This window comes from Coregonus clupeaformis, unplaced genomic scaffold (assembly GCF_020615455.1).
Source record: "Coregonus clupeaformis isolate EN_2021a unplaced genomic scaffold, ASM2061545v1 scaf0267, whole genome shotgun sequence".
NCBI classification, from domain to species: Eukaryota; Metazoa; Chordata; class Actinopteri; order Salmoniformes; family Salmonidae; genus Coregonus; species Coregonus clupeaformis.
The window spans coordinates 277,180-290,188 of NW_025533722.1; the positions used below are offsets into that span (position 1 = coordinate 277,180).

Here is a 13,009-nt window from a genome sequence, read left to right on the forward strand (position 1 = left end):
CTAGGCATTATACTGCATGACTGTGTGTGAATCAGTGGAGGCTGTTGAGGGGAGGACGGCTCATAATAATGACTGAAACGGAGCAAATGGAATGGCATCAAACACCATGGAAACCATGTGTTTAATATATTTGACACCATTCCACCAATTCCGCTCCAGCCATTACCACGAGCCCGTCCTCCCCAATGAAGGTCCCGTCAACCTCCTGTGGTGTGACTGTGTGTGTGTCAGGGGCCCGGGGTGTTACAAAGGGGTTATCCGGGGGATTCCACCTATCATCTTCCCCTGTCACAAAATCCCACAATCCCACGCTCTAGTATAATATGATGGAACAAAAGCAGCTGTAACTATAGTTCCAGTATAATATGATGGAACAAAAGCAGCTGTAACTATAGTTCCAGTATAATATGATGGAACAAAAGCAGCTGTAACTATAGTTCTAGTATAATATGATGAAACAAACAGAGGTTTAACTTCTCTCTCTGTGTTAAATGGACAGACAGCAGTATGGAAGGGAGCACTAAAACTCACATATTTTCCTCCCATCAGCCATTTTGGGGAGGAAACTGGCGGCGCGCTCTGAAACAGGGGGACATTTTAATTGGTTGCGCGTGTCCAAAACCATATCCATGAAGCGGCTAAGTGAAATTGATTTAAGCAGTGTTATCGCCTACCAGTCTGTGTGTCTGTGTGTGTGTGTGTGTGTGTGCGTTAGATCGACCTGCACTGTACGTCGTTTGGCTCAATCTCACTCCCTCCTATCAGAGAAAAATGAGGCTCCCAGCAAAGCGTGTGTGTGTGTGTGTGTGTGTGTGTGTGTGTCCTTGCATGTGTGTGTGTGTGTGTGTCCTTGCGTGTGTTTCTGTAAGTTATGTGTGTTCATGAATATAGGTTGCTTTGGTTAAAATTGTCTGCTAAATGCCATATATATAATTATCATACTGAAATGTTGACATATAGACACTGGTTATTATAGAGATACTGGACTGTGTTAGTGAGAGGTCTGATCTGGTTATTATAGAGATACTGGACTGTGTTAGTGAGAGGTCAGATCTGGTTATTATAGAGATACTGGACTGTGTTAGTGAGAGGTCTGATCTGGTTATTATAGAGATACTGGACTGTGTTAGTGAGAGGTCAGATCTGGTTATTATAGAGATACTGGACTGTGTTAGTGAGAGGTCTGATCTGGTTATTATAGAGATACTGGACTGTGTTAGTGAGAGGTCTGATCTGGTTATTATAGAGATACTGGACTGTGTTAGTGAGATGTCTGATCTGGTTATTATAGAGATACTGGACTGTGTTAGTGAGAGGTCTGATCTGGTTATTATAGAGATACTGGACTGTGTTAGTGAGAGGTCTGATCTGGTTATTATAGAGATACTGGACTGTGTTAGTGAGAGGTCTGATCTGGTTATTATAGAGATACTGGACTGTGTTGGTGAGACGTCTGATCTGGTTATTATAGAGATACTGGACTGTGTTAGTGAGAGGTCTGATCTGGTTATTATAGAGATACTGGACTGTGTTAGTGAGAGGTCTGATCTGGTTATTATAGAGATACTGGACTGTGTTAGTGAGAGGTCTGATCTGGTTATTATAGAGATACTGGACTGTGTTGGTGAGACGTCTGATCTGGTTATTATAGAGATACTGGACTGTGTTAGTGAGAGGTCTGATCTGGTTATTATAGAGATACTGGACTGTGTTAGTGAGATGTCTGATCTGGTTATTATAGAGATACTGGACTGTGTTAGTGAGATGTCTGATCTGATTATTATAGAGATACTGGACTGTGTTAGTGAGAGGTCTGATCTGGTTATTATAGAGATACTGGACTGTGTTAGTGAGAGGTCTGATCTGGTTATTATAGAGATACTGGACTGTGTTAGTGAGAGGTCTGATCTGGTTATTATAGAGATACTGGACTGTGTTGGTGAGACGTCTGATCTGGTTATTATAGAGATACTGGACTGTGTTAGTGAGAGGTCTGATCTGGTTATTATAGAGATACTGGACTGTGTTAGTGAGAGGTCTGATCTGGTTATTATAGAGATACTGGACTGTGTTAGTGAGAGGTCTGATCTGGTTATTATAGAGATACTGGACTGTGTTGGTGAGACGTCTGATCTGGTTATTATAGAGATACTGGACTGTGTTAGTGAGAGGTCTGATCTGGTTATTATAGAGATACTGGACTGTGTTAGTGAGATGTCTCTGGTTATCTATAAGATACTGGACTGTGTATCTCGAGATCTACTTCTCTCTCTCTCTCTCTCTCTCTCTCTCTCTCTCTCTCTCTCTCTCTCTCTCTCTCTCTCTCTCTCTCTCTCTCTCTCTCTCTCTCTCTCTCTCTCTCTCTCTCTCTCTCTCTCTCTCTCTCTCTCTCTCTCTCTCTCTCTCTCTCTCTCTCTCTCTCTCTCTCTCTCTCTCTCTCTCTCTCTCTCTCTCTCTCTCTCTCTGGAATGTCTTAAGACTGAGTAGTGTCCTGTACAGTCAATAGAGTTTCCTGGGGAATCTCTTAAGACTGAGTAGTGTCCTGTACAGTCACTAGAGTTTCCTGGGGAATCTCTTAAGACTGAGTAGTGTCCTGTACAGTCACTAGAGTTTCCTGGGGAATCTCTTAAGACTGAGTAGTGTCCTGTACAGTCACTAGAGTTTCCCAAATAGCACCCTGTTCCCTATAGCGTGTACTACTTTTGACCAGGCTGATCTGAAGGTTATTAAGGCTGATCTGAAGGCCATTAAGGCTGATCTGAAGGCCATTAAGGCTGATCTGAAGGCCATTAAGGCTGATCTGAAGGCCCTTAAGGCTTATCTGAAGGCCCTTAAGGCTGATCTGAAGGCCATTAAGGCTGATCTGAAGGCCATTAAGGCTGATCTGAGGGTCCTTAAGGCGTTGGTCAAAATAAATGCCCTATATAGATTACATGGTGCCATTTGGGAGCAACCTAATTAGTATCCTGTCAATGTCACTATGGATAAATTATGTACACACTGTTTATAGTTAGACTACACCACTAGTATCCTATACAGTCAATGTCACCACTAGAATCCTGTATCAATGTCACCACTAGTGTCCTGTACAGTCAATGTCACCACTAGTATCCTGTAGAGTCAATGTCACCACTAGTATCCTGTACAGTCAATGTCACCACTAGGTTCCTTTACAGTCAATGTCACCACTAGTGCCCTGTTCAGTCAATGTCACCACTAGTATCCTGTATCAATGTCACCACTAGTGTCCTGTACAGTCAATGTCACCACTAGTATCCTGTAGAGTCAATGTCACCACTAGTATCCTGTACAGTCAATGTCACCACTAGGTTCCTTTACAGTCAATGTCACCACTAGTGCCCTGTTCAGTCAATATCACCACTAGTACCCTGTACAGTCAATGTCACCACTAGTATCCTGTACAGTCAATGTCACCACTAGTGTCCTGTATTAATGTCACCACTGGTATCCTGTACAGTCAATGTCACCACTAGTAGCCTGTATCAATGTCACCACTAGTATAATGTACAGTCAATGTCACCACTAGTATCCTGTACAGTCAATGTCACCACTACATTTTAAATTTTAGACATTTAGCAGACACTCTTATCCAGAGCAACTTACAGTTAAGTGAGTGCATACATTTCCCCCCGTGGGAAACAAACCCACAACCCTGGCGTTGCAAGCACCATGCTCTACCAACTGAGCTACAGGAGACACTGTCCTGTACAGTCAATGTCACCACTAGTGTCCTATACAGTCAATGCCACTACTAGAATACTGTACAGCCAATGTCACCACTAGTATCCTGTACAGTCAATGTCACCACTAGTATCCTGTACAGTCAATGTCACCACTAGTATCCTGTACAGTCAATGTCACCACTAGGTTCCTGTACAGTCAATGTCACCACTAGTGCCCTGTACAGTCAATGTCACCAATAGTATCCTGTACAGTCAATGTCACCACTAGTATCCTGTACAGTCAATTTCACCACAAGTGTCCTGTATTAATCTCACCACTGGTATCCTGTACAGTCAATGTCACCACTAGTATCCTGTACAGTCAATGTCACCACTAGTGTCCTGTACAGTCAATGTCACCACTAGTATCCTGTATCAATGTCACCACTAGTGTCCTGTACAGTCAATATCACCACTAGTATCCTGTAGAGTCAATGTCACCACTAGTATCCTGTACAGTCAATGTCACCACTAGGTTCCTGTACAGTCAATGTCACCACTAGTGCCCTGTACAGTCAATATCACCACTAGTACCCTGTACAGTCAATGTCACCACTAGTATCCTGTACAGTCAATGTCACCACTAGTGTCCTGTACAGTCAATGTCACCACTAGTATCCTGTATCAATGTCACCACTAGTGTCCTGTACAGTCAATGTCACCACTAGTATCCTGTAGAGTCAATGTCACCACTAGTATCCTGTACAGTCAATGTCACCACTAGGTTCCTGTACAGTCAATGTCACCACTAGTGCCCTGTACAGTCAATATCACCACTAGTACCCTGTACAGTCAATGTCACCACTAGTATGGGCGGCAGGTAGCTTAGTGGTTAAGAGCGTTGTGCCAGTAACCGAAAGGTCGCTGGTTCTAATCCCCGAGCCGACTAGGTGACAAATCTGTTGATGTGCCCTTGAGCAAGGCACTTAACCCTAATTGCTCCTGTAAGTCGCTCTGGATAAGAGCGTCTGCTAAATGACTAAAAAATACAAAAAAATACAAAAAAAATAGTATCCTGTACAGTCAATGTCACCACTAGTGTCCTGTATTAATGTCACCACTGGTATCCTGTACAGTCAATGTCACCACTAGTATCCTGTACAGTCAATGTCACCACTAGTATCCTGTACCGTCAATGTCACCACTACATTTTACATTTTAGACATTTAGCAGACACTCTTATCCAGAGCAACTTACAGTTAAGTGAGTGCATTCATTTCCCCCCGTGGGAAACAAACCCACAACCCTGGCGTTGCAAGCACCATGCTCTACCAACTGAGCTACAGGGGACACTGTCCTGTACAGTCAATGTCACCACTAGTGTCCTATACAGTCAATGCCACTACTAGAATACTGTACAGCCAAATGTTTATTATTTTATTTTTTTTTTATTTTTTTTCACCTTTATTTAACCAGGTAAACCAGTTGAGAACAAGTTCTCATTTACAACTGCGACCTGGCCAAGATAAAGCAAAGCAGTGCGATAAAAACAACAACACACAGTTACATATGGGGTAAAACAAAACAAAGTCAAAAATACAACAGAAATACATATAATATACAGTGTGTGCAAATTTAGCAAGTTATGGAGGTAAGGCAATAAAATAGGCTATAGTGCAAAATAATTACAATTAGTATTAACACTGGAATGATAGATGTGCAAGAGATGATGTGCAAATAGAGATACTGGGGTACAAATGAGCAAAATAAATAACAATATAGGGATGAGGTAGTTGGGCGGGCTAATTTCAGATGGGCTGTGTACAGGTTCAGTGATCGGTAAGGTGCTCTGACAACTGATGCTTAAAGTTAGTGAGGGAGATAAGTGTCTCCAGCTTCAGAGATTTTTGCAATTTGTTCCAGTCATTGGCAGCAGAGTACTGGAAGGAATTGCGGCCAAAGGAGGTGTTGGCTTTGGGGATGACCAGTGAGATATACCCGCTGGAGCGCAGACTACGGGTGGGTGTTGCTATGGTGACCAATGAGATAAGATAAGGCGGGGATTTGCCTAGCAGTGATTTATAGATGGCCTGGAGCCAGTGGGTTTGGCGACGAATATGTAGTGAGGACCAGCCAACAAGAGCGTACATGTCACAGTGGTGGGTATTATATGGGGCTTTGGAGACAAAACGGATGGCACTGTGATAGACTACATCCAATTTGCTGAGTAGAGTGTTGGAGGCTATTTTGTAAATGACATCGCCGAAGTCAAGGATCGGTAGGATAGTGAGTTTTACGAGGGCATGTTTGGCAGCATGAGTGAAGGAGGCTTTGTTGCGAAATAGGAAACCGATTCTAGATTTAACTTTGGATTGGAGATTCTTAATGTGAGTCTGGAAGGAGAGTTTACAATCTAACCAGACACCTAGATATTTGTAGTTGTCCACATACTCTAGGTCAGACCCGTCGAGAGTAGTGATTCTAGTCGGGTGGGCGGGTGCAAGCAGCGTTCGGTTGAAGAGCATGCATTTAGTTTTACTAGTGTTTAAGAGCAGTTGGAGGCTACTGAAGGAGTGTTGTATGGAATTGAAGCTCGTTTGGAGGTTTGTTAACACAGTGTCCAATGAAGGGCCAGATGTATACAAAATGGTGTCGTCTGCGTAGAGGTGGATCTGAGAGTCACCAGCAGCAAGAGCGACGTCATTGATATACACAGAGAAAAGAGTCGGCCCAAGAATTGAACCCTGTGGCACCCCCATAGAGACTGCCATAGGTCCAGACAACAGGCCCTCCGATTTGACACATTGAACTCTATCTGAGAAGTAGTTGGTGAACCAGGCGAGGCAGTCATTTGAGAAACCAAGGCTATTTAGTTTGCCAATAAGAATGCGGTGGTTGACAGAGTCGAAAGCCTTGGCCAGGTCAATGAAAACGGCTGCACAGTACTGTCTATTATCGATTGCGGTTATAATATCGTTTAGGACCTTGAGCGTGGCTGAAGTGCACCCATGACCAGCTCGAAACCGGATTGCATAGCGGAGAAGGTACGGTGGGATTCGAAATGGTCGGTGATCCGTTTGTTGACTTGGCTTTCAAAAACTTTTGAAAGGCAGGGCAGGATGGATATGGGTCTGTAACAGTTTGGATCTAGAGTGTCACCCCCTTTGAAGAGGGGGATGACCGCGGCAGCTTTCCAATCTCTGGGGATCTCAGACGTTACGAAAGAGAGGTTGAACAGGCTAGTAATAGGGGTTGCGACAATTTCGTTGGCTAGTTTTAGAAAGAAAGGGTCCAGATTGTCTAGCCGAGATGATTTGTAGGGGTCCAGATTTTGCAGCAGGGGGGGGGGCATGGGCAAGTCACCACTAGTATCCTGTACAGTCAATGTCACCACTAGTATCCTGTACAGTCAATGTCACCACTAGTATCCTGTACAGTCAATGTCACCACTAGTGCCCTGTACAGTCAATGTCACCAATAGTATCCTGTACAGTCAATGTCACCACTAGTATCCTGTACAGTCAATGTCACCACAAGTGTCCTGTATTAATGTCACCACTGGTATCCTGTGCAGTCAATGTCACCACTAGTAGCCTGTATCAATGTCACCACTAGTATCCTGTACAGTCAATGTCACCACTATATTTTACATTTTTGACATTTAGCACTCTTATCCAGAGCAACTTACAGTTAAGTGAGTGCATACATTTCCCCCCGTGGGAAACAAACCCACAACCCTGGCGTTAAAAGCGCCATACTCTACCAACTGAGCTACAGGGGACACTGTCCTGTACAGTCAATGCCACTACTAGAATCCTGTACAGCCAATGTCACCACTAGTATCCTATACAGTCAATGTCACCACTAGTATTCTGTACAGTCAATGCCACCACTAATATTCTGTACAGTCAATGTCACCACTAGTATCCTGTATCAATGTCACAACTAGAATCCTGTACAGTCAATGTCACCACTAGTATCCTGTATCATTGTCACCACTAGTATCATGTATTAATGTCACAACTAGAATCCTGTACAGTCAATGTCACCACTAGTGTCCTGTACAGTCAATGTCACCACTAGTGTCCTGTACAGTCAATGTCACCAATAGTATCCTGTGCAGTCAATGTCACCACTAGTAACCTGTATCATTGTCACCACTAGTATCCTGTATCAATGTCACCACCAGTGTCCGGTACAGTCAATGTCACCACTAGTATTCTGTACAGTCAATATCACCACTAGTATCCTGTACAGTCAATGTCACCACTAGTATCCTGTATCAATGTTACCACTAGTATCCTGTACAGTCAATTTCACCACTAGTATCCTGTACAGTCGTGGTCAAAAGTTTTGAGAATGACACAAGTATTGGTCTTCACAAAGTTTGCTGCTTCAGTGTTTTTAGATATTTTTGTCAGATGCTACTATGGTATTGTTACGAACCCCGTGGCTCTAAACGTCTAGGGTGGATGGACATGAGACCCGTAACATAAATTATGCAAATTAGGAGTGTGGCATGGAGCAGTGAGAACAAATGTGACACAACAACCATGAACTACCGTCAAACACAAATGGTTTATTTCAGAACACACGGTAAGGGTTTGGGAAAAAGGGCTGAGCAGGACCCAAGAAATGAAACAATAGTGTAAAACCCCCTAAACTGATCTAGCCTGCCTGAAGAACCGCTAGGCTACTGCTAGTCATACAAAAGTACAGTGGGTGGTCCGCTCAGGTCTAACTAGTGTTTTTAGACAGATTTCTTCCTACGGGTAATGTACGCCCAAGGGCAACTAGCTTAAACTCCCCTTTTCCCAGAAACACACAAAGCTACCAAACAGGGTATTCAGCAATTAAGTAGTACACAATACACAGGACACCACAGTATCCGCACTCACATAACAAAACAGTAGTCTAACAGGATTACCAATCATAATAAACAGCAACTTAGTGAGTAACCAAAAACAGGACACCACCGTGTCCATACTCACATACGGAAATATTCTCTCTCTCTCTCAACAAACACAAGACTGGTTTTTATACAATGGGATGTGTGATTGAACAAACGAGTAACAGGTGGTGCAATGCACAGGAATGTTCACTGATTGGTCCAATCAGCAGACACCTCAACGACCACCAATCAGGAACATACAGGACACCTGTGATTAGGGCAGAAGGAGAGAAACACACAAAAACACAGGATACCTGTATCCGTAACAGGTATACTGAAGTATAATTACAAGCATTCCATAAGTGTCAAAGGCTTTTATTGACAATTACATTTAGTTTATGCAAAGAGTCAATATTTGTAGTGTTGACCCTTCTTTTTCAAGACCTCTGCAATCCGCCCTGGCATGCTGTCAATTAACTTCTGGGCCTCATCCTGACTGATGGCAGCCCATTCTTGCATAATCAATGCTTGGAGTCGGTCAGAAATTGTGGGGTTTTATTTGTCCACCCGCCTCTTGAGGATCGACCACAAGTTCTCAATGGGATTAAGGTCTGGGGAATTTCCTGGCCATGGACCAAACATTTCATTGTTTTGTTCCCCGAGCCACCTAGTTATCACTTTTGCCTTATGGCAAGGTGCTCCATCATGCTGGAAATGGCATTGGTCGTCACCAAATTGTTATTGGATTGTTGGGAGAAGTTGCTCTCGGAGGATGTGTTGGTACCATTCTTTATCCATGGCTGTGTTCTTAGGCAAACTTGTGAGTGAGCCCACACCCTTGGCTTAGAAGCAACCCCACACATGAATGGTCTCAGGATGCTTTACTGTTGGCATGACACAGGACTGATGGTAGCGTGCACCTTTTTTCCGGATGCCCCAAACAATCGTAAAGGGGATTCATCAGAGAAAATGACTTTACCCCAGTCTTCAGCGGTCCAATCCCTGTACCTTTTGCAGAATATCAGTCTGTCCCTGAAGTTTTTCCTGGATAGAAGTGGCTTCCTCGCTGCCCTTCTTGACACCAGGCCATCCTCCAAAAGTCTTCGGCTCACTGTGAGTGCAGATGCACTCACACCTGCCTGCTGCCATTCCTGAGCAAGCTCTGCACTGGTGGTGCCCCGATCCTTCAGCTGAATCAACATTAGGAGACGGTCCTGGCGCTTGCTGGACTTTCTTGGGCGCCCTGAAGCCTTTTTCACAACAATTGAACCTCTCTCCTTGAAGTTCTTGATGATCCGATAAATGGTTGATTTAGGTGCAATCTTACTAGCAGCAATATCCTTGCCTGTGAAACCCTTTTTGTGCAAAGCAATGATGAAGGCACGTGTTTCCTTGCAGGTAACCATGGTTAACAGAGGAAGAACAATGATTTCAAGCACCACCCTCCTTTTAAAGCTTCCAGTCTGTTATTCTAACTCAATCAGCATGTCAGAGTGATCTCCAGCTTTGTCCTCGTCAACACTCTCACCTGTGTTAACGAGAGAATCACTGACATCATGTCAGCTGGTCCTTTTGTGCAGGGCTGAAATGCAGTGGAAATGTTTTTTGGGGGATTAGGTTCATTTTCATGGCAAAGAGGGACTTTGCAATTCATTGCAATTCTCTTCATAACATTCTGGAGTGTATGCAGACTTTGTGAAAATTAATATTTGTGTCATTCTCAAAACCTTTGACTGTACAGTCAATGTCAACACTAGTATCCTGTATCAATGTCACCACTAGCATCCTGTACAGTCAATGTCACCACTAGCATCCTGTATCAATGTCACCACTAGTATCCTGTACAGTCAATGTCACCACTAGTATCCTATACAGTCAATGTCACCACTAGTATCTTGTACAGTCAATGTCACCACTAGTATCCTGTACAGTCAATGTCACTACTAGTATCCTGTATCAATGTCACCACTAGTATCCTGTATCAATGTCACCACTAGTATCCTGTATCAATGTCACCACTAGTGTCCTGTACAGTCAATGTCACCATTAGTATCCTGTACAGTCAATGTCACCACTAGTATCCTGTACAGTCAATGTCACCACTAGTATCCTGTATCAATGTCACCACTAGTGTCCTGTATCAATGTCACCACTAGTATCCTGTACAGTCAAAGTAACCACTAGTGTCCTGTACAGTCAATGTCACAGCTAGTATCCTGTACAGTCAATGTCACCGCTAGTATCCTGTATCAATGTCACCACTAGTATCCTGTATCAATGTCACCACTAGTATCCTGTACAGTCAAAGTCACCACTAGTGTCCTGTACAGTCAATATCACCGCTAGTATCCTGTACAGTCAATGTCACCACTAGTCTCCTGTATCATTGTCACCACTAATATCCTGTATCAATGTTACCACTAGTATCATGTACAGTCAATGTCACCACTAGTGTCCTGTACAGTCAATGTCACCACTAGTATCCGGTACAGTCAATGTCACCGCTAGTATCCTGTACAGTCAATGTCACCACTAGTATCCTATACAGTCAATGTCACCACTAGTATCCTGTACAGTCAATGTCACCACTAGTAGCCTGTATCAATGTCACCACTAGTATCCTGTAAAGTCAATGTCAACACTAGTATCCTATACAGTCAATATCACCACTAGTATCCTGTACAGTCAATGTCACCACTAGTATCCTGTACAGTCAATGTCACCACTAGTGTCCTGTATCAATGTCACCACTGGTATCCTGTATAAATGTCACCACTAGTATCCTGTACAGTCAAAGTCACCACTAGTGTCCTGTACAGTCAATGTCACCGCTAGTATCCTGTACAGTCAATGTCACCACTAGTGTCCTGTATCATTGTCACCACTAATATCCTGTATCAATGTTACCACTAGTATCCTGTACAGTCAATGTCACCACTAGTGTCCTGTACAGTCAATGTCACCACTAGTATCCGGTACAGTCAATGTCACCGCTAGTATCCTGTACAGTCAATGTCACCACTAGTATCCTATACAGTCAATGTCACCACTAGTATCCTGTACAGTCAATGTCACCACTAGTAGCCTGTATCAATGTCACCACTAGTATCCTGTAAAGTCAATGTCAACACTAGTATCCTATACAGTCAATATCACCACTAGTATCATGTACAGTCAATGTCCACACTAGTATCCTGTATCAATGTCAACACTAGCATCCTGTAGAGTCAATGTCACCACTAGCATCCTGTATCAATGTCACCACTAGTATCCTATACAGTCAATGTCACCACTAATATCCTGTACAGTCAATGTCACCACCAGTAGCCTGTATCAATGTCACCACTAGTATCCTGTATCAATGTCACCACTAGTATCCTGTACAGTCAATGTCACCACTAGTGTCCTGTACAGTCAATGTCACCACGAGTATCCTGTACATTCAATGTCACCACTAGTATCCTATAAGGTCATTGTCACCACTAGTATCCTATACAGTCAATGTCACCACTAGTATCCTCTACAGTCAATTTTACCACTAGTATCCTGTACAGTCAATGTCACCACTAGTATCCTGTACAATCAATGTCACCACTAGTATCCTGTATCAATGTCACTACTAGTATCCTGTACAGTCATTGTCACAACTAGTGTCCTGTACAGTCAATGTCAACACTAGTATCCTGTATCAATGTCACCACTAGCATCCTGTACAGTCAATGTCACCACTAGCATCCTGTATCAATGTCACCACTAGTATCCTGTACAGTCAATGTCACCACTAGTATCCTATACAGTCAATGTCACCACTAGTATCTTGTACAGTCAATGTCACCACTAGTATCCTGTACAGTCAATGTCACTACTAGTATCCTGTATCAATGCCACCACTAGTATCCTGTATCAATGTCACCACTAGTGTCCTGTACAGTCAATGTCACCACTAGTATCCTGTACAGTCAATGTCACCACTAGTATCCTGTACAGTCAATGTCACCACTAGTATCCTGTACAGTCAATGTCACCACTAGTGTCCTGTATCAATGTCACCACTAGTATCCTGTATCAATGTCACACTAGTATCCAGTACAGTCAATGTCACCACTAGTGTCCTGTACAGTCAATGTCACAGCTAGTATCCTGTACAGTCAATGTCACCGCTAGTATCCTGTATCAATGTCACCACCAGTATCCTGTATCAATGTCACCACTAGCATCCTGTACAGTCAATGTCACCACTAGTATCCTGTATATTCAATGTCACCACTAGTGTCCTGTATCAATGTCACCACTGGTATCCTGTATCAATGTCACCACTAGTATCCTGTACAGTCAAAGTCACCACTAGTGTCCTGTACAGTCAATGTCACCGCTAGTATCCTGTACAGTGAATGTCACCACTAGTGTCCTGTATCATTGTCACCACTAATATCCT

At 43.3% G+C, this 13,009-nt stretch overlaps 1 protein-coding gene and 1 non-coding gene across 4 annotated transcripts in view; both read right to left on the bottom strand.

Moving 5' to 3' along the window:
- Window positions 1–13,009, bottom strand: part of LOC121558374 (RNA binding protein fox-1 homolog 1) — a 394,807-nt gene that overhangs the window by 241,738 nt on the left and 140,060 nt on the right. The window lies entirely within an intron of this gene.
- On the bottom strand, window positions 7,392–7,464 carry trnak-uuu. The gene has a single exon. It is a non-coding gene; the product is annotated as a tRNA-Lys (tRNA).